The sequence below is a fragment of the Mesoplodon mirus genome (assembly GCF_964341445.2).
Source record: "Mesoplodon mirus genome assembly, chromosome: X".
Taxonomy (NCBI): Eukaryota; Metazoa; Chordata; class Mammalia; order Artiodactyla; family Ziphiidae; genus Mesoplodon; species Mesoplodon mirus.
Window position 1 is genome coordinate 86,735,721 of NC_138981.1, and position 23,526 is coordinate 86,759,246.

The 23,526-nt window shown below is 39.9% G+C and overlaps 1 pseudogene across 1 annotated transcript in view; it reads left to right on the top strand.

Annotated features, from left to right (window-relative positions):
- LOC309796240 (sodium/potassium-transporting ATPase subunit beta-3-like) overlaps positions 1-18,463 on the top strand; it is a 28,623-nt pseudogene extending 10,160 nt beyond the window's left edge. Inside the window, exons 4-5 of the transcript in view lie at positions 17,543-17,669; positions 17,865-18,463. The product of the transcript in view is annotated as a sodium/potassium-transporting ATPase subunit beta-3-like (transcript). The remainder of the gene's footprint in view (positions 1-17,542; positions 17,670-17,864) is intronic.
- Positions 18,464-23,526: the final 5,063 nt, after the last annotated feature.

The window sequence follows — 23,526 nt, forward strand, 5'->3', positions numbered from 1 at the left end:
TCTGCAAGTTTTCCCACAGTACAGAGTGCCTCATTCCTGATCTCTATCCTGAACTCCTTTTAAGGTATGTGGCTAATGACTGCAGTGGCTAATGACTCAATCCTTGTACAGCCAGATGGCCATTGACATTTTTTATTTGACAAAGTGTATTTGAAATCAAGCACACATCTTGGTAGAAGGTTACTGCTATTTGAGAGGAAAAGATATCTTAGTTAATGGTTTTTGTGTTTTTCTAAGTATGGGAAGATGCAAGAAACTGGGTTCATAAAATTTTCTCCTGGAAGTATCAAACTATCTGAGGGCCAGTTTTGCCAGTTTTCCCGGGGCACAAAGTGCCTCATCTTGATCTTTGTCCTGAACTCATTTCATGGTGTACTGTAGGTCAGCAACTGCAGTGGCTAATAACTTGACTCTTGTAGAACTGGATAGTGGGCAACATTCTTTATTTTATGATGCCCTCCCTTTTGGTCTTAATTTTGACAAAGGTTTGGGAAGCATTTCATGACCATTTTGTCCAACGGTGCTAGGAATGCTCATTCCTAGGTCATCAAGATTTCATTGATAGGCCACTCAATGTGCTACTATTGAACTAGGCCCTGTTAACAGTAGCCAAAAGTCTCTGGACCACCTGTCTTACTAGACAGCTATGGTCCAAGAAAAGGTTCCTTCTTGTTGCTTCTTCACATATCTAGAGTTACACATTACAATCATTGATCTTACAGAACTATATTTGGTCAATTGTTTCAAGTAGCCTAGTCATCATTATTATTTTTTTAACATCTTTATTGGAGTATAATTGCTTTACAGTGGTGTGTTAGTTTCTGCTTTATAACAAAGTGAATCAGTTATACATATACATATGTTCCCATATCTCTTCCCTCTTGCGTCTCCCTCCCTCCCACCCTCCCTATCCCACCCCTTTAGGTGGTCACAAAGCACCAAGCTGATCTCCCTGTGCTATGCGGCTGCTTCCCACTAGCTATCTATTTTACATTTTTCATACATTTGGTAACGCTAGAAACATTAGTCTTGTAAAATAGGCAGAATACAAGTAATAGAGCTAGTAACATTAATAAGGTAATAAGTAAGTATTTAAGTTAAATTCCATTGGGTGTGGCCCAGTAGCTCTCTAGCTCATATGACCAGTCTGTTCTGTACTATCTTTAAGGGAAATGATATATTGGCATATATGTTGTACATAAAGTGCAGCAAAAATGTCTACACAGGGCTTCCCTGGTGGCGCAGTGGTTGGGAGTCCGCCTGCCGATGCAGGGGACACGGGTTCGTGCCCCGATCCCGGAGGATCCCACATGCCGCGGAGCGGCTGGGCCCGCGAGCCATGGCCGCGGAGCCTGTGTGTCCGGAGCCTGTGCTCCGCAACGGGAGAGGCCACAGCGGTGAGAGGCCCGCGTACAGCAAAAAAAAAAAAAAAAAAAAAAAAATGTCTACACATACAAGGTGAGTGGTGGATCATCGTGACCCCTTACAGGATTGATAAAGGAATGTGACATTCTAAGGAGCTACATGGCTGGCGCCAGAAGTAGAAAAATTGATCTTTATGATTGAGCAGGTATTTCTGCCACTGGGGAGGTCTGGTTAATGCATAAAGCAGATACACACTAGAGGGGAGGAAGGAGGCCAAAGGGCAGAGAAAAGGTTTTATGTGTAAATTTTTCTTGTCTTAATTTAAAATGTGAATTTTTATTTCATCACCTGGGAACCTCGCTTGCCCTCCCAAGCCCCTCTGGCTCCCTTCAGTCCAGCTGGGCACTAGGAGTAAGAGTCCCAAGGCCAAACCAGGCTACAGGCCAGGGAAGGAATGGCCCTATAACCTCCCTGGGTGTCCCCTCTGTGGGTCTTCTTGGGCTGGCCCCACAGGGAATTGTGCTTCTCATGCCCAGTGCTCCCCCACCCCAGGGAAGCCCAGAGATCAGGTGGGAGGGGGCCTCTTGTGAGCTGTGGTGATCGGTTTTTCTCTATGCAGAGCCCCTTGCCTGGGACAGAGTGAGTGCTCAATATATGTTTATTTTCATTTGAGTGTTGATTCAACTTTTTGGCTTGTGATTAATCCTTTTTCTTCTGTTATAGAAGCTCCCATTGTTGAGTAGCCAACTGTCACAACACCATATTGGAACTTTAAGAGTTCTGAAAACATCTTGGATCTTTTGTTTGCTTGAGTATTTATAAACTCATATTATTATCCTTTTATTTTTGCATATTTTTCCTTGTAGCAAAGCCTTACAATATTCTACATCTTCCTTGAAACTTTCTCTCATTCCTCAGTTCACACTGATTTGTCCTGTCCTAAATTTTTTTAAGCAAATAATCAGACTGTACAGTTCTTACTTGGTGGTTCTCAAATTATTCACATGTGGTAGTTTTGATTTTTGTTTGATGGTTAGGCTGTATCTTTTATCCTTAAGCAAATATGAGGGTCTTCAAAAGTGCCTATGGGGTGGGGATGGGAGAGTGACTGCAAATGGGCATGGAAGATCTTTTAGAGATAAATGTCCTAAACTTAGATTATGGTGATGGTTTGTACAACTCTGTAAATTTACTAAAAGCCATTGAATTGTAGACTTAAAATGGGTGAACTTTATGAATATAAGTTATACCTCAAAGAAATACTTTAAATGCCTATGGAGTAATAAGTAAAGAATAGTGGAGATATGATATATTTTGTGGGAAGACTAAAAGGAAAGGTAGGTCATAATGATAAAAATACAACAGCCTGAGGAATTGACAAAGACTCTGTCCTTGACCAAACTTTAGACAGGCTCTTCTAAGCCCCCTTTATAATTAGGCCTTGTTCTGGGACCCTGACCTGTGATCGTGTCCTTGGCATGCCTATCCCAGTTTTAGCAAGACTCCTGTGAAGTCATCCCCCACCCTTGATATCTTATCACCTTGGCCTGCCTCTAGCAAAAATTCTGTTGTCAATTTAGAAAGAATCTCCCTCCCCTTGATGTCTCCTCTTAGTAATTTTTCCATCTGCTGACTCTCTCACTCTGTTCTTTGGCTATAAATCCCCACTTGTCCTTGTTGTATTCATAATTGAGCCCAGTTCTGTACTGAAGTTTCTTTTCCCCTATTGCAAAAAATCTGTCTTTACTGCTTTTGTCTGGTGTCTGGCTCTGTTTCTCTTTGACAGAAGGCATTCTCAGACAGTGCTTCTAGTAGTATATATCAGCCTGGCCTGCTGGGGGGAGGGCAATTTTTTTAAAGACCACCTAAAAATGCCTACTCATTCATTCACGAAATACATATTGAGGGCCTACTTGTTGCCAGGCACTGTGCTAGATGCTGAGGAAACAGATGCGAGCAAAAATCATCTACAAGGTCTCTGTCTTCATGGAGCTCATAATCTAGTAGGGGAGCCAAATAGCATGCAGATATCTATACAACAGTGCACTTGCCAGTGAGGACAAGTACGAGGAAGAAGGGGTCCATGATGCTATGAGGGCCTATAAAATAGGGAGATTTGACTAGTCAAGGTGGTCAGGAATGTTGCTCTGAGAACGGATTATTGAGCTAAGAGGTAACAGAAGAATAGAGACTAATTAGGTTGGAGCTGGGGGTTGGGGAGAAGGCTTAAGGCTATGTGTTCAGAGAGAGCATGGTGAGTAGAAGAGACTGAAAGAAGGCCAGTATGGCTGGAGGTAAGAGGCAGCGGGAGAGCAGTGTGGCCAAATTTCCATTTACCTATCCATCCATTGTTCATTCATTCAAAAAATATCTATTGAGCACTGATCATGTGCTAAGTCTCATGTGAGGTGTGACTGTTAACCCCAAAATGGAACCATTTATTTTCCACAAATAAATCATGACCCCCATAGGGGCCTGTGTCAGGAGTGAACACCTTTGGGGTTAGGGTAACGAGTGGGGATAGAGTCTCAGAAGGAAAGAAAGTCATATTTACTGAGCACAGGTTGTGTCAGTTCCGTGGGATCCTGGGAAGCTCATTAACCCCAAGAGGATTCCTGAAGCTGGTTGTGATCTCATTACGCAGACACTCTCAGAGGCATCCCACTGCCTATCAATAGAAAGACATACTGCTTACCCTGGCTGTCACTTCCCTCCATCTCCCAAGGTCTTGGAATAACATTGTTGTCAGAAAGTTGTGAGTAAAATACAAATGTTATATATGTATACAGCTTCATTTGAGATGAAATTTGGGAGTTAAAATTCTAGAAAATAAGACATGTTGCATATTAACCACAATAAATAAGATCTTGAAATAAGTGGAAAGAGATAAAAGATAACATTTGTATGCCATTATCACTTGAAATAATATTATTATTCTTATGCCAAAGTATTCTCACCCCGGCCCCAACCAACACATTATCCAGGCTGGAGTTTCTGACATTATTTGTAGAGTCCTGAGGTGGCATTCAATGCTCCCCACTCCATGGATCCAAGCTACATTTCTAGTCCTCTCTTCCAAGCCATCTGTGCTCTTGGCAAACTACACCATTGTCTGTTCCCTCAAGAGACTCCTGCATTCTCCACACCCCTTTAACATGCTAGAGTTCAATTTTCACAGGGTTTGGCTCTCACACACACATGATGTCATTACATCCTCAGATCAACCCCACGAGGGAGCATAGTTACTCTCATTTCAGAGAAGAATAAACCAAGTCTCAAGGAAGGGGGAGGACCAGCCTTATTTTGGTAAAAAAGCAGATTGCTGGAAATTAGAGAGGAGTGGAGAAAATGCAGTTGTTTGTAGATTAAATGGCAAAATGAATATAATCGTTAGTTTATACTCATGTTACATGTTTATTATGAAGTCTCATTAGTGGTAGTGACAGGAATTTGCCCCTCTCCTTCTAGCTCTATGTCTAGATTCCTTGCCCCTACTCATCTATTTTGTGGAGGAAGAGTATCAAGCAGGGCGAAAAGGAGGGGTGCCAACCCTGGGGAGAGGAGTCTGGTTAAGGCAAGCCACCTTTCCCCATGCAGAGTCCCTTGCCTGGCACACAGTAGGTGCTCAATATATGTTTATTTCCAGTTGACAGTTGGCTTTATTGTTTATGGGCTGTGATGACGCACTTTCCTTCTGTTCCAGAAGGTCTCACTGCTCACTAGATCAAGGACAAATAGTTCCCAAACTGTTACAGCATTATCTTCAAATTTACAGAAGTGTATGTGAGCTGGATAGGAAAATTTGCTACATATAAGGTTGGTTCTTCCACTTGTTCCCAATTCAGTATTTCTCAGTTGATATTAGTTTACTTTTTTTGGTTAGAAAAACAATTTTATTCTCTGCAGAATATGCTGAAAATGTTTTACCTCTTCTTTGAAACCACTTTTTACTTCTCCAGCCACCTTGATTTCTTATCTCTTGGTTCTTTTTGAGCAGATTTTAAATCCCCCTTGGTTGGTCTCTTATAGTTTCAGGTGTACTCATCTTGTTCATTCAGTGTTACCCCTAAACAAATACTATGGCTTCCACAAAAGCTGATTGAGTAATACAAGAAGAAGAGCAGACATGTGATGTCTCCTATGGGGAGAATTGTTAAACAAAACCAAGGGACAGAGAATGGCAACTTTATACATTGTTTCCAGTAGTATATATAAGTCTGCCTTTTGAGGGGAGCAAATTATTTGAAGTCTCTTATTAGTTATCTATGGCTGCATAACTACTTACCCCCAAATGTAGCAGCTTAAAACAACAAACATTTATTATCTCACATATTTCTGAGGGTCAGGAATCTGGGAGTGGCTAAGTTGGCTCCAGGTCTCTGATGAGGTTGCAATCAAGATGTCAGCCGGGGGGGCTTCCCTGGTGGTGCAGTGGTTAAGAATCCGCCTGCCAATGCAGGGGACACGGGTTCGAGCCCTGGTCTGGGAAGATCCCACATGCCATGGAGCAACTGAGCCCGTATTCCACAACTACTGAGCCTGTGCTCTAGAGCCCACGAGCCACAACTACTGAGCACGCGTGCCACAACTGCTGAAGCCTGCGCACCTAGAGCCCATGCTCTGCAACAAGAGAAACCACTGTAATGAGAAGCCCATGCACCGCAAGGAATAGTAGCCCCCACTCGCTGCAACTAGAGAAAGCCCACACGCAGCAATGAAGACCCAACGCAGCCATAAATAAATAGATTTATATTAAAAAAGAATATACCTATTAAAAAAAAGATGTCAGCCAGGACTGCAGCCATTTGAAGGTTTGACTGGAGTTGAAGTAGCCACTTCCAAGATGGGCTCATGGGGCTTGCAAGATGTCTCAGTTCCTCACCATGTAGATCTCTTCATAGGGTTGGTTGAGAGTCCTTATGACACAATTACTGACCTCCTCCAGAATGAATGACCTGAGAGAGATCAAACAGAAAGCTGTGAGACCTGTGACCTAGACACACACCCTCACTTATGTCATATTCTTTCAGTTGGAAGCGAGTCCAGCCCACACTTAAGGGGAGGGGAAGCTGCTGCTGTCACCATCGTGTTGTTTCCTTACAGCAGAAGCAACAACAAAACCCTGAAAAACTTGCTTCTGGTATTCATAGAGCATGGTGGGAGGTGGGAACAGGGATATCAGAGAACAATCAGATGACAAAACAGATGTAAAGAGAAGAAGCTTTAATGGTGGTGGCCCTGGATTGGGAAAGACTGTGTGGGACCTGGGCTGCCCACCCAGTACTCCTCAGTATTTACTCTCTCCTGTCTGTCTAGGCTTGTGTCTCTGTTTTGATAGGTAAAGACACCAGGCCAAAATATGCTTCCCAGAGAGCATGGAAGAATACAACATGCATCTCTGATAGTAACCTAGGAAATCCAAAAACTGAAAGGAAATCCCACCAATTGATTTGAAAAGAATGTAACGGTCTTTCTTTCAACCCAGGTTCTATCAAACCAATTCATTGCACCACACAGAAATGGTATTGAATTTACCACATCATGTACAAAATAGAACTTATTTTCCTTTTGGCTGTTAAATTTCCAAAGGCTCTCCGTGGCATGATTGAGCTGTTTGTTTTATTCTAAATTTAATTTCTTTTCAGAATGGAGGTTGCAGGGAGAGAGGGAACTTACATTTAATGAGTAACTACCATATGCCAGACATTTTATATATATTTTTGCATTTAATTCTCACCACCACTCTGAAAATAAAATACTATTACTATCGCCATTTTACAGATGAAGAAATGGTTATTTAGAAAAGTTAAGTAGTTCTTTCAAGATCATTCTACAAGTGAATGAAATAAGCAGGACTCAAATCCAGGCTTTGTTTCACTCCCAAGCCTGTGGTGTTTATTAGGGTGCTTCTTTTTCAGATGGTGAGCTTTCAAGCTTCAGCGTCATGTTGATTTTAATTGACTAAGTAGTAGAGTTATTTTTTCATTCAATGACAGAATGAATGTAAATACCTTCATGGTACATAAATAGTATTTATTATTATGAAGTGTCATTAGCATTCACACCCTAAACTCCATGGCTCTAACTGCTTGGTTACAGAAAATTCGATGTTCTATAGGTCAGTGCCTTTCAAACTTAAATATGCATTCAGATCACCTGGAGGAATATGCTGAAAATGCAGACTCTAATCCAATAGGTCCAGAGTGGAGCCTAAGATTCTACTTTTCTTTCTTTTATAAATTTATTTATTTATTTAATTTATTGGCTGTGTTGGGTCTGTTGCTGCACATGGGCTTTCTCTAGTTGCGGTGAGCGGGAGCTACTCCTCCTTGCAGTGCATGGGCTTCTCATTGCAGTGGCTTCTCTTGCTGCAGAGCACAGGCTCTAGGCACGCGGGCTTCAGTAGTTGTGGCGCACGGGCTTAGCGGCACGTGATATCTTCCCAGACCAGGGATCGAACCTGTGTGCCCTGCATTGGCAGGCGGATTCTTAACCACTGCGCCACCAAGGAAGTCCCAGATTCTGCTTTTCTAACAGTCTCTCAGGTGGTGCTGATGCTGTTTGATCTCAGATCATACTTTGAGTAGCAGGACTATGGAGTATTCTGCCATAACTATTTTTGGAATCCCCAGGGGTGCTTCTAGCTATCCAGGGATTTGTAGTCACAGATCAAGGATGTCTAGCTGAGTTACAACTCTCAAGCTTCTGGCTGTAGCTATTTTAGAGAGGTTCTCCTCTACACCAGAACTCTGCTTATGGTACCATTTCTATCTCCTTATATGAGTGGATTTGGAAATCTGCTATGCCAGATATTACTGGATCTGCATGCTATTGTAGTCCCTTGATGTTAACCGAAAATGCTGGCTGATGAACAATAGCAGCCAAGAAGAGAGTGAATCAGACAGGCAAACACTACAGTCTTTTCTGCTGCTTGAGAGGGAAGAGAGAGGGGGATCCCTGGACCATGGTTAGCATGGTTCATTCTGTAGGACAAACATATACCTATGGTGTAGATGAAATATCTGCATCAAATCACAGCTTGATGGCACAGGTCATGGAAAGTATCCAGCTCAGTCCCTTTGCTCTGATTCCATGCTTTTCAGGCAAATAAGTGATCACTGAAGATGGTAGTCAAGAACCGTCATATCTGCTAATGGTTCTCCCACGGTTGGCAAGTGTTTAACAAGCATGCATTCTAGTCATTCATTCAGATAAACAATCTGTCAAAGACTACTAACACTAATTAGTAACTTACATGAACCAAATACTGGCTAAGAATCTAGAGATATAGTATCTCTACTCTCAAGAAAATTTCAGTATGGAGGGAGACACAGACAAGTAACCTACAGTACATAGTGATGGGGGTTAGGGTTATTATCAGAGCCCATAGCAGAGCCATCTAACCCAAATTTGGGATGGGTGGGGAGGAGGCAGCGCAGTGGTGTGCTGGTTAATGTTTAACAATCAGTTCTCTGAAAAAAATAAAAGCCCTGATTTGTTAGTGTTTGCTGATTTTCATGGTGGAAATGCTCCCATCATGGCCAGTTTCAAGCTACCAAATTGATATCACTGAACATAGAGTTGTGCATAATGGGCTCTTGAAAGTCAGGATAAGTTAATTCTAGCACACTATTGGGGTAGAGAAGGCTTCCCAAAGTGAATTATGTCTAAGAAGAGATTTGAAGGAAAGCTAAAGTTAGTCCATCAAATGTGGAGGACAGACAAAGGGATTCCAGTTAGAAGAAACAGCAATACAAATAACTCAGCATGGTCACAGGAAACAGGTTGATTTGGCAGTAAGTGTCGATAGTCTGAATTAAAGTGTAGGAGGGAATAGTGTTAAATTTCCCAGTAGGCAGACTAAGCATATATTGATATTTAGGGCACCATAAGGGTGGAGGAACCAAGGAAAAGAAAAAATTAGTTCTGATGAAATTATTAAGTGTATAATCAATAAATTTGGAAGAAATGTCAAAGAAAAATTATTATAACACTTGTTAAAATGGTAAGGAAGACTTCATTCAAGATTATTGCGACAGGGTAGAGACTATTGCAGCAAGGGAGAGAGACTGAACTCAACTCCAAATACCACAGTGACAGCTGGGGATTTATAGTCTATGAGAAGAGTGAGGGGTTCAGTGTATAGAAAATTACTAAGAGGAAATATCAAGCATAGGGACATTCTTGCCAAACTGTCTTAACAGGATTCTTTGCTAAAGGTAGGCCAAGATTGAGTCTTAGTCAAGAAGAGGGCTCAGCGAAGCCTAATTAAAGTTTGGTCAAGGAAGAAGTCTTTGTCAGAAGCTATTTTAATTTTAACATACATGTGAGTTTAGTACTATTGAATTAGAGCAGAAACGAGAGTACTACAATATTTTTAATTCATAGGGCTTCTGGTTCTGGGGATGGGGAAAAGATACTTGGAAAGAGTCAAAAGATATTAATGCTGTAGAAATAGTAGAATTTCATGGCTGATTAGAGATAGAGGGGAAGAATAAATCAAGAATTACTCTGGTTTTCTAGCTTCTGCAAGTGATTGGATGGTAGTGCCCATGAGATAGGTAACATTGGAAGAGGAGCACATTTAAAATGAAGATGATGACTCTGCTATCAGACATGTTCGAATTTGAAGTACTCGAAGAACATCAAGTGGAGATGTCCAGCAGGCAGTCAGGTATATGAATCTGAAGCTCAGCAGAGAGGATTGGGCTGGAGTTATAGTCTTGGGAGTCACCAGTACATAGGCTGTAATTGTAATCATGAGAATGCCTCTTAAGGAAAGGGTATAGAGTGGGAAATGAGAAGAGGGTCAAGAAAAGATCCCTGAGGAACCCCAGCATATGGAAGAATCCAGCAAAAGAGACTGAGAAGGAGTGATTAGTGGAGTAAGAAGAAAATTAGTAGACAGTGGTACCCCAGGATTCAAGAGAGGAAACTATTTCAAAAACGGAATTCAACTGTTAAGGAATCAAGCAAGAAGACAACAGAGATGTGTCCACTGGATTTGGCACATGGAGGTCTTCAGTGCCCTTGACAAGAGTAGTTTCAGTGGTGTGATAGAGATTCCATTTCAGATAGAGAAGCCATTTCAGAGTACACTGAAGAGTGAATGGGAGATTAAGAAGAGGAGTCAATGAGAATAGATAATTCTTTAGAAAAAATTTACTCTCAAGAGCCGTTGAGAAATTGAGTGGTAGGTGGAGAGGAATATAGATCAAGTGAGGGCTTTTCAAAGATGAGTGATACTAGAGCAGGCTTAGATGCTACTATGATCTATTAGAATGATCTATAAAGAGAGATAAGGATGTAGGCAAAGTATCTGAAGATACTGGACAGGAATGGATGCAGAGTACAGGTGGAGAATTGACCTTAAACAGCAGGCACTCATAATGTATAAACTCATTCTTAGGCACAGGCCTTATTGATAGAATGTCTCACCGTCTGTGGATAGGCAGAACATCAGGACATGAAAATATTGTAACATTTAGATTCTTCTGATGTTTTTTAAACCAGTATTCATTAATATGCATTAATAAAACAGTTGTGTCACCTTCAGAACAGGGAAGTCCTCAAAACAACAAGGGACTTATTTTCCTTTCATTTAACAACTATTTTTTGAGTAAACTGTGCCATGCAATGATCTAAATGCTGGAAATAAAATAGTGAACAAGTCATACCTGATTATTTCTCTTATAGAGCTTAGAGTCTACTGGGAGAGAAGTATATTAAACAAATAATTGTTATATGGTGTGATAAGGGCTATGATGGGAGAAGTACTCTGTCAACACTTTACCTTATGTGGGAGTGGAGGAGTTAGGGTCAGAGGACTTCTAGAAACAGATATTAAGTTGGTATCTGAAAGATAAATAGGAGTTATCCAGAAGAATGGGTTCAAGAAGTAGGGTGTGAGGAAGAGTTCCAGGCAGAGGTAACTGTATACATGAAGACCTTGACACCGAGAGAGTGTGATGCAGTTGAAGAACATAAGGTCAGTGTGACTGGACTGCAGAAAGTGGGAGGCAAAATGGTGGAAAATGAAGCTGGAGAGGTAGCAGGGACCAGATTACACAGGGCCTTATATTCTATGTTTAGGATCCTGGTATTTATCTCAAGACCCAGGGGAAGACATAGCAGGGATTTAGGCAGGGAAATGAGCCTGACAGGATTTACATTTTGAAAACATTCTAGCTGCACTTCTGAGAATTGATTGGAGGGGGCAAGAGTGGAGGGATAACTAAAAGAGTTGAGAGGCTAATGCAGTTATTTGGATGAGAATTATGGTGACATTTGCTAGGATGTTAGGGGTGGAGATGGAGAGAAGGAGAAGTATTTTAGAAGTATTTGCAAATTAACAGCTCTTGGTAAAGAATTGGATGTGGAGAATGAGGGAGAAGAAGGTGTCAATGATTCCTAGGTTTTTGGCTTGAACAACTGGTTGGATGAGGCGATGGCAGCTTTTACTGAGACAGAGAAGTAAGGCAGAAGAGGAGGCTGCAGATGATCAAAGATTGGTTTTTTAGAAGAACTAACTCACTATCATCATTCTCTTACCAGATGCATCTGGTAAGACTCCAATCAAATAAAATTCCAAGAATATCTGAAAAGCTCTAGTATTACTTTTATCTTCTTAATATCTTGAGTGCCTATGGATGGCTGAAGGGTTTAGCTTATGTTTTTTTGACTTACTGTGCTTGACCTTCATAATTCATTTAATTATACTTCTTTTTCTGACCTCATTATTGCTTTTTCTGAACCACTTCTACCAAACTAGACCAATGGTGCATTTACGTTCATGCTGAGTTCAACTCTTAGTAGGGACATGAATTTATAGTAGGGATGCTGTAAATGTATGCTTCTTATATTTTTAATATGGATTTTTTCAAACATATATACCTAAGTAGATAGTAATAGATTAACATATTCTCACCAACTAACTTCAATAATTATCAATTTATAGTCAATTGTATTTAACCCATCCAAGCAGGATGGACTTTAAAGAAATCACTATTATTCATAAAACAATTAACAATATTTCTTAACATTATATTTCCATTTAGTGTTCTAATTTCCTGAATACCTAATTTTCCTTTTACAGTTTCTTTGAAACGGGATTCAAATACATCCATACATTGTATTTTGTGGATGTCTCTTAAGTCTCTCAATTCATTGGTTCCCTGTCTCTGTTTTTATTTTAAAATTATTATTTCAATTTATTTGTTGAAGAAAACAGGTTGTTTATCCTGTAAAGTTTATCACATTTTGGATTTTGCTGATCACATCTCTGAAGTGTTGGTTAACATATTCTTTTGTTCCTTATACTTCCTGTAAACTGGTAGATCTAGTGCCTTGATCTGATTCAAGATTGATTTTTTGGGGCAGGAATATTTCATAAATGTTGTGTCTATTTCTATCAAGAGGTACAGAATATCTGGCTGAATCTCTTCTTTGTGATATTAGTGGTCACTGACAGTCATTACCTAGATTCATTATTTCATTAGGGGTTTATAAGATGGTGATATTCCAATTCTATAATTCTTCCTTCATTTACTAGTTGCAATATGTCTATAAAGGAAAAATTCCTCTCGAAAGCTATTTCATCACTCTGAGGGGCAGCTTGGATTTCCTTAGCACCATCCTCCAAAGGTGACCAATGAATATATTTTTCAGTGTCATTATTACTCATGGGTTTTTAACATTTTTGATGTGTTTCAATTCATAAGTTCATTGCAGTTATTATTCTTAATGATATTCAAATTGGCATTGTAGCCCTTTTCAAGTTGGTTCCTGAGTGCTTTTGACACTACCCCAATCGTCTTTGATAGCTTTCTTGCTTTCTGATATGATAATTAATAAAACAATATGAATAAATAATTATTTATGACATGTTAAGTGCATGATTGTGGCTCTAAACTACCATTTAGTTATGCTTTGTATAACAGGATATAAACACCACCCTCGTCTGCAGTCTATGGAATGCTAAGTTGACACACAAGGCAGTCAAAGCTTCCTTTCATTCAATATCTGACTAATCTATGGCTTTACAGAAAAATAAACAGCCAGCACATGATTTCATCTCCTAAACAAAGCATTTACACTTATCTAAATATATTTTTTAAATGAGGTGGAATTTCTTCCTTCTTAAAAATATGTTTCTGGAACTACTTAAAAATTTGCATTTTCTAAATAGCTGATAAAAAACATTCCTCCATATTGTTGAAGAAGGGAGGCACTGGGACCACCAGTAAGACTTGGTTTAAGTATGCCAGTCAGACTTGACTTCTTTCCGTCCTGCTGCATCAGAGGCCATGCTCTCCTTTTTTGTTTCTTCTTTTTTGCAGCCTTTAGTGTCTTGGTTAGCCACCCCAGTCCCAGTGGATTTCTCTTTTGCTCCTCCTTTCCCTCTTGTTTGCACATTTTTCCTGAAGGTTTATTCTTTCTTGTTGCCTTTTGTTTTTTGCTTAGTCTCAAATTGTAAGGAACAGGTTTGGCTACAACCTGTGAATCTCCTCTTGGGCTCTTTCTTTACTTCCTCTTTAGCTGAATTGACCCTCTTCTTAGAAATCTTGGTGGTGGCTTCAGTGAGGAAGATGAGTGCCTTGGTGCCTAGGAGTCTTCACAAAGCTGGGCTACTTTGCTGCTGCCAATCCCATAGCCTGAACTCCTGGGGCCCAAGATGGGAGTGGATCAGATGTCTGCCCATTATTTTGATCTAATATCAGGAATCTATCTCTCTCTCTCTCTATCTATCATCATCCTCTATCACTATCATCTGTGTACTCATCCCTCTCTCTCCCTTTTTAGGTAAATGGTAGCATACTATACATGCTTTTCTCCACCTTGTCTTTTTCACCTTAACAATATACCAGGAGATCATTCCAAAGTAGTATATAGAGTATATATTCCTCATTCTTTTTACAGCTACATAATACTCTTTAATGTGGATGTATTGCAATTGATTCAAACAGTCTTTTATTGATGGACATTTGGTTTTTTTTTAACCTTCTGCTATTACATATAGAACTGCAGTGAATAATCTACTGCATATGCTTTACTGTATTTTTGCCAGTGTATCCTTGGGATACATTCCTAGAAGTGGGATTACAGGGTCAAAGGGAAAAAGCTTTATGTAATTTTGCAAGATTCAACAACTTCCCCTCCATTGGGGTGGTACTATTTTACATTCCCACCATCAAAGCATGAGAATGTCTGTTCACAGCCTCACCAAAGACTATGTGGTCAAACCTTTGACTTTTTGCCAATCTGATAAGTGAGAAATTATCTTACCTTAGTTTTAATTTATACTTTTCTCATGAGTAAAGTTGAGTATTATTTCATATATTTAAGCGTCATTTATATATCTTTTTCTGAGAACTGTCTTGACAGTTTAAAAAACATGTTCAGGGCTTCCCTGGTGGTGCAGTGGTTGAGGGTCCGCCTGCTAATGCAGGGGACACGGGTTCGTGCCCTGGTCTGGGAAGATCCCACATGCCGCAGGGCGGCTGGGCCCGTGAGCCATGGCCTCTGAGCCTGTGCGTCCGGAGCCTGTGCTCTGCAACGGGAGAGGCCACAACAGTGAGAGGTCCGCGTACCACAAAAAAACAAAACAGCAACAACAAAAAAAAACATGTTCAATGTGTTTCAATCTGTTATAGTCTTTTTTATTTTTGGTATAGTCTTTTTTATGCTCAAGTTCTATCTTAGGCCAGTGGAAGACTCTTCAGGCTATCTCCTGTGTCCTTTTGACATGACCTCAGCATTCCTTAATTTTTTTACTCTAGTAATCTTTGACCACTTCTTTGCTAAATGATATAACAAGATATTCTAGACTTATCTTGTACATTAAATGCCTCAGAATTGGCATCAGCCATTTCTCTAAGCTGCTGGGGGAATAATAATTCTATTTGCTAAGCCTCATATCCACATGCACATTCATAGCACTTATCATTACCTGACATTACAGTGTATATTTGTCTGATTCTTCCTCTATATTCTAAGAATTTAGAATGTAAGCTACATGGAGGGTGAACACTTTGTTTTGTTCACTAATGTATCTCGAACACCTAGAACAAAACCTGATACACAGAGGTTCTCAAAACCTGCTTCTTTCCATTTATCAGAGGTCATGATTGCAGCCCTCTACATGAGGAGATGGGTGATCATCCAGAGACTGAGCCCAGGAGTCACTATCATTCATTCATTCATTCCTGTGTACTGAGTGGCTGGTATGTTACAGACAGTGTTCTAGGCAAGTTGGTAATGTTTGCATTAGGCCTGAGGCTCAGGCAAAACCTCTAGCCACACTGATCAGGCAGAAATGATTCCTCTTCAATGTCAAACTTGAGCTAAACTAATAGGGTCAAGTAACCACCTGGAATAAAAGGAAATGGTGGATGGGACTTCCCTGATGGTGCAGTGGTTAAGAATCCACCTGCCAATGCAGGGGACATGGGTTCAATCCCTGGTCCGGGAAGATCCCACATGCCGCGGAGCAACTAAGCCCATGTGCCACAACTACAGAAGCCAGCAACAAGAGAAGCCACCACAATGAGAAGCCCATGCACCGCAATGAAGAGTAGCCCCTGCTCACCGCTACTAAAGAAAGCCCACGTACAGCAATGGAGACCCAACACAGCCAAAAATTAAATAAATAACTCTTAAAAAAAGGACATGGTGGGAGTATTTTCTTCCCTCAGGACTCCTCCTTCATGCAATGAAGACATGGCACCAAAGCTTCATACATTATGCAAATATATGTATATTTTACTTATTGTTTACATTTCCAGATGCTGTCTGTGATAGCTGTATTCTATGTAGTTTATGTGAGAGGGAAATCAGAGTAGGCCAGGACTAACATTTGTTGAAGTCTTATTGTGTGCCAGACATTTAAAAATAGATTTTCTCACTATATTTTGTATTATAGTCTCCTGGAAGATAAAGTAAGGAGGAAAAGAAAGCACATTTTTAAAAGACTTTATTTTTTTTTAGATCAGTTATAGCACTTTCTTTAAAAAAAAGGAAATAGTATAAGGATTTTCTATTCTTTTCCTAGCTCCAGGAGGTAATTCATCTTACAACACAGAAGAGTCAACAGATACCATTTGCAAAGGATTTCCCATTTATTCCTCACACCACTGTGGTAAAGTGAGGGATTTTGTCTCATCCACTGAGAAGACTGAGGCTCAGAGAGGTGATAACATATAAAACTCTATCAGTCATTTCTAGATTAGAGCAATGGTTCTCAAATTGCCTTGTGTCATCTGTATGATGTGTAAACACTAATTACTGGGCCCCATCTGGGTGAGGCCCAAGAATATGCACTTCTAACAAGTTCCCAGGTGATGCTGATGCTGCTGGTCCAGGGACCACAGTTGGAGAACTACTGATGTGAGTAACAAACAAAAATGACATTTACCTTTTACGAGGACCTAGAGAATCACTGTGAGCTGAGAGGGCTGGTGGAGGTACATGGCCTGGGGTCAAAGCAAAGGGGATACAGAGTGTAGTGTGCCCAGGCCCATGCTTTGTGCCATTGACTCAGACAGTGGCTGACACTACGTCACTCTCCTTAAGTGTGAGGGGACCAGTCACTGGTCCACAGAACTGTTCATGTGGCATTGTGATTTCATCATGTCTCCCGCCCTGGGGAGCCCTGTGGGTGAGGGATTAAGCACCAGGCTCCCAAAATCTCCCTTGATCTTAAGAGCTATTCAGGTTACTTCTTATTAAATCCCTAATTCAGACCAGGCTATGGGAAGTTAGGAGAGGTGAAGTAAATCAGGGACACTGTCTTGTAAATGCCTGCTCAGCAGTGAAACCTGGAATTACAATAAAGCTTTCTCACTGTGTCCCGAAACTACCAGAGCTCCGAATGCTTTAATCTCCCTGTGCAGTCGATGGTGGCCAGGATATTATTTTTTGATCATTTTATATAGTGAGCTGTATTACTTGTAAATGATTCTATTACTGAAAAATTTTAAATGCCCTATGGCAAATAACAAAAACAATAACATCCCAGCAAAGCTTGTCTGGAATGGTTAGAGTAAATATTTGCAAATTAGGGCTAATTCTCATGATATATGAAAGCATTCTCAGCAACCAGTATAGAGAGATGGACAAATGATGCTGTGGCAAGCAACCTCTAAGACGGCTCCAATGAGCCGGAGCCTCCCTTCCTGAGCGGCGCCGGCCAGCCGGGGACCCCTTCCTGGAGCCCGAGCCTGGAGCCTGCGGCCCGAGCGCCCCCAGGGCCTTATTTGTACGTAGCGCGCCTTTGTACGGAGAGACTCTGGCGGAGGTGCCAAGCGGTTCAGCGAAGCCAGACCCTGCTCCACTCCCAGGAAGAGGAAATTTCCACCCCTGAAGCTGTCTTGTGACTAACGCTGCCACCCCAACCAGTCGGAAAGAGTGGGAGTATTGAGTGTGTACTGTACACTGAATGTACAGCTGTGGGTTAATCACACAAGCGCATCATACACGAAAACGCACTTGTATTTGAACAGTGAAAAGGCCCTTAAACAAAGGTTTGATCTTGCCCTTTTACCCAGGCTTTTATGGGTTCCTGGCTGCGCTCTTCTCATTCACAATGTGGGCTATGTTTCAGAATCTGAACCATGAGGTTCCAAAATATCGTGACCAGATAGTCCAGGACTTACGGTTTTTCCAAAATCAGTGACTGCGTTGGAATATTCATTCAATCTGTCTGATCCAGATTCCTATAAAGGGTACATTGGAGACCTAAAGCCATATGACTTAGAAGAACAGAAGAATCTCACAGTCTGTCCTGATGAAGTGCCTTTTGAACAGAGAAGTCCAGTTTATGTTGCATGTCAGTTTTTTTACTGTCTTACTTCAAGCATGTGGTGGTGTGGATGATCCTAAGTTTGGTTATACCAGAGGAAAGCCTTGTATTCATGTGAAAACAAACAGAGTAATTGAATTAAAGCCTTAAGGAGAACCAACTATAGAATGTATTTCGAAGGATGAAAACACAGCTACTCTATCAACTTATCCTCCCAATGGAATTATAGGAATAAAATATTTTCCATATTATGAGAAAAAACTGCATGTGAGGTATCTATAGCCATTAGTTGCCATCTAGGTCACCTTTGACCCTGCAGTACTGTAAAAGAAGTAACAGTCAAGTGAAAGGTAGATGGATTACCCAACCGAAAACACCAGGATGTTCTTGACAAGTTTTTAGGACGAGTTGTGTTCAAAATCACAGTGTGTGCATAGTAATGAGTTAGGATATCTCCACAGACTAAATATTATGTTGTCTGTCTTTATTTTGTATCAGCTGGACCTGCCATTCTAGAATTATGAGACCACCCTGGACAAAGGTAGGGTGGTACATGACACTGGGGTAACATCATAATGTGCTTCTAGATCATAGTGTTCAATGTCCTTTGAAGTAACTGCCTGTTGCCTCTGCTGCCTTTTGAATCAGTGGACAGTCACCAGATAGGGACTGTGAACACTTGATTCGAAACATGTAGAATGGGGGTCTTGTCCTATTTTTATGTGGTTTAATTGCCAAGTGTATAAACCTTGGTGTGCTGCCCTATATAAATATTTTATACATTTAACACTGGTTAAGTGTCATATTTTCATGCCAGCAAAGTTTAGGCATAAAATGGTACCTGACCAACATCAAGTGACTTTATAGCTGCAAGAAATGTGATGTATGGAGAAGTTCTGTGAGGAAGAAAAAGGAAAATAAAAGTGAGTTTGAAAGGTTTTCTTGGTGTTTTTGTAAAATTATTTTTTACATGCTGAATTAGTCTGTGGATCTTTTTGATTAAGAGCACAAACTTTTTGTTGTAAAACATGTAAAAAATGTAGTGATGGGATTGTTTTTAGTGGTGGAACTAAATCTCTTATACACTATTTTAGACCATAGATGAAACACAACATTTTTAGGGTAGCCAGTATGAATATGCACCTATTTTTTTTATGAAATTAAGTTCATAAGATTTAAATTGTATGATACTTTATGAAATATCTTATTACTGCTTTTATTTAGCAGACTGTGGACCCTAATAAAAAATATAAATTGTTAAGAACCTATTTACAAATGAGCCCTGAGATGAGAGCAACTATAAAAAGATCATCATTTTGATTTTGTGTTTCATCTCTTTCTACGGACTTGATCTGATTGTTTCTTTCAGTCTAAGTTATTTTTCAAAAAGCAAACCTGTTTTTTTAAATTGAGCTATAATTAGCATATAATGTTATATTAGTTTCAGATGTACAACATAGTGATTCAATAGTTTATACATTATGAAGTGATCACCATAAGTCCAGTTACCATCAGTCACCATACAAACTTATAACAATATTATTGACTATATTCCCTATGTGTACATTACATCCAGGTGGCTTATTTATTTTATAGCTACAAGTTTGTACCTGTTAATCTCCTTCACCTATTTCGTCCAGTCCCCCATCCTCTTCCCCTCTGGCTTATGATGTCTGTAGAGGTGAAGCAATATATTTCCACTAGTCCAGCACACAGAACCTAGGAAGAAGACATATTAAAGGGCCATGAATGTGAGAAAGAACCACTTACCTAGGTCATCCATTTTCAAAATAAAGCGAGATTTGACAGTGACTCTTGATAGAGACCCATTCCTTAAGTCTGTAATTGAGATAACTAAGTTAGAACATATGGGTAGATTAAGTATCCAAGTGAATGGAAAGAAGTAAAGGGAAAATATGTATATAAATTGTGAAAAAAAAGATGGCTCCAATGAGCCACGCTTCCTAGTATTCATGCACGTGCATGTGTAATCCTTGTACTTAAGTGTGGGCTGGGTTAAGAGAGATAAATAGTGAAGCCTTGAATTACTCGAAAGCTTTGTCCTTTGTGTCCTGAAGCTGCCTGGGCTCTGAGTGCTCTAATCTCTCTAGGGGCTGGCACTTGATGCTCCCCAGGGTATTGCTCAATTTCTATTACAATGGACTGTATTATTTATTTATTTATAAAATATACATAATATTTACCATTATAATCTTTTTAAAGTGCACAGTTCAGTGCTATCCACTGCATTCAAATTGTTGTACAACCATCACCACTGTCCATCTCCAGAACTCTTTTCATCTTGTTCCATGCTCATTAAACATTAATTTCCTGTTCCATCAGCCCCTGGTAACCACTATTCTACTTTCTGCCTCTATGAATATGACTACTCCAGGTGCCTCATGTAAGTGTAATCATACAGTATTTGGTGTGTGTGTGTGTGTGTGTGTGTGTGTCTTCTTTCATTTGGCATGTATCAGAATTTCATTTCTTTTTAAGGCTGAATAATATTCCACTGTATGATAGTCATCCATTGGTGGACATTTGGGTTGTTTCCATCTTTTGGCTTCTGCTGTTAAAGAAAACCAGAGCTGTATAGTAGTTAAAGTATTAAGAACAGATTTTATTCAGGAACTATTGTAATAAGAGTAAAGAAACTTCAGATTATAACTGAGGTCAGTTCTGAGTACATCATGGGCAAATACAGGTTCATAGCCTAGGAGCAGAGTGGGGAGTCAGTGGATGGAAAATTGAAGCGGGGGGGGGATTCTGGTTAAACCAACCTGACTAGGGTTCTTGCTGAAGGCAAACCATGGTGATCAGATATTGGGAGTGGAGATTCTTGCTAAGTTGACTTAGCAGGATTTTTGTTAAAATTGGGCTATGCAAGGATGAACACAAGAGTCCAAAGGTTGAGACCTAGTTGAGAAAAAGGTTCAGAGGAACCTGACTAAAATTTGGTGAAGGAGAAAGTCTTATCAGTGTGAATAATACTGCTATGAATATTGGTGCACAAATATTTGTTCGAATCCCTGCTTTCACTACTTTTGGGTATATACCTATAAGTGGGATTGCTAGATCATATTGTAATTCTATTTTTAATTTTTTGAGGAACGTCCATACTGTTTGTCACAGCAGCTGTACCATTTTACACTCCCACCAGCAATGCACAAAATTCTAATTTCTCCACATTCTCACCAACACTTGTTATTTTCTGCTTTAAAAAATATAATAGCCATCCTAATGGGTGCGACTTCTATTTATTTTAAAAATAAACTTTATTTTGAATAATTTTATATATAACTGTATAATTTTAGTCAATAATATTGAAAAATGTAAAACACTTTGTATGGCAGGAAAAAAGAAAAGTTATGTAAAAAGTAGAGAGAAAATATTGCAGACTCCATGGGGTTTATATTTCTGCTCTGTTTGGCAGATTTACTAACCAACAGGTCAATGATGTCAACAGAAAATTCACTAGAGGACCAATATTTGTGGCTAATAAACATTAGCAAATAATAGAAATCATATTAGTGAAATAAGCAAGGTGCAGAATAATATGTATAACATGATTATAATTTTGAAGAATATGTGCATTTTAGTATATTTATGTAAATATCTGATTATATGTAATTATACATTAATAAATTACATACAGAGAAACACACCTGAAGAATAGACATCTGTCTATTTTCAGTGAATATCTTTGGGTCAAGGACTGAGGGTCAGGACTTCCCTGGTGGTCCAGTGGCTAAGAATCCGTGCTCCCAATGCAGGGGGGCTGGGTCCGATCTCTGGTCAGGGAACTAGATCCCACATGCCACCGCAACTAAGACCCAACACAGCCAAATAAATAAATAAATATTAAAAAAAGGACTGAGGGTCAGGCAGATGGGATTATAGGATAATTTCAATTTACACATATACATATTTGCCTTGTTTGAAATTTATACTCAGGAAAATTTATTAAGATAAAAATTACTAAAGAGCAAAAATATGTGACCCAACTGACGAAAATTATGTACTCATATGTTATGTTTTGGAAATGTGTTCACAATATACTTGTTTGTTGAGAAAAGAGTAGGTTAAAGCAACTGATTTGACAGTGTATCTGTGTATGTGTTTGTTTCTATGTCTCAAACGTCTTCACACGTGCAGCTTTCTCTTCAACTCTGGCAGGAGGTTGATGTCTAGTTTTAGGGCTTAGAGATGGCTGAATGTCTTATATTCAGAGAGATTGCTGCCAGCGGGTGGTAAATTCTGCAAAGACCTGGCTGTGAAGCCAAGGCCAAGTCCCTTCTCCATTTTCTCCTCCACTTGCAAAGCCTCTGGTACCGAGACCTTCAGAATTGCAACTCTGATTCTGATCCCTAGGCAGCATCTGTCTTCATATTTTTCTCTTTTCTAATGAAAAGCCTTTTTTTTAGAGTAAACAAAATGTTATTTTTAAAGTTGCTTGTTAAGCAGTACATATACTTATTGTATATGTGCTTGAAAGATTTTTTTTATGTAAAAAGACTAAAAGGATATCTATTTAGTTTCATATATGCATTATTCATAGATCTATCAACCTCTCTCTTGCCCCGCCCCTCCCCCACGCCCAGTTTTCATCAAGGTCTGCTGATCTGTCCACACTGTAGAGAAGGCCCCCTGGAGAAAGCAGGTGGTTTAAGCCCCCAAGTATCATACCACTGTAATGGCTTCCCAAACCTTCCACCTGCCTCTCTCCAGGCCACTTTACACACAGCTGCCCATAGTAGTTTCCCTAAAGTGGACCCTGATGTAATTACACAAACACTCTCAGAAGCAATCCACTACCTACCAAGAGGACTTCAAACTCCTTTCCCCAGCTTGCATTCTCTACCCCATGGATCCAGACTACGTTTCCAGTTTTGTCTCCCAAGTGCTCTGTGTTCTGGGCAACCTGCACTGTGGGCTACTCCCTACACTACTTTTGTGTTTGCTGTGTATCTGTTGAACTGGGTGGGGATCGATTTGCACAGACCTTGGCTCTCGCACCTACATGGTGGCATTACATACTTTGATCAACACTTTGGGGGAGAATTGTTATCCTCATTTTAAAGTTGTGGAAGCTAAGTCTTGGGGAGAGTGAGAACCAGCCTTGTCTTTGGGAAAGATACTGGATTTACAGAAGTAAGATACCCACTGATAGCTTGGTAGTGATAATGAACTGTATTATTTTGCTCTATAACAAAGAGGAATGGATATGGTGCTAGTAAGTGCCTGATATGGGTAATATTAATTATATTTTTTCCTAGAAAAAGGGATACCTTTTTTTTTGTAGAACATTTGGAAAATACATTAAAACAGAAAGAGAATGGGAATAAACACCCCGAATCCTA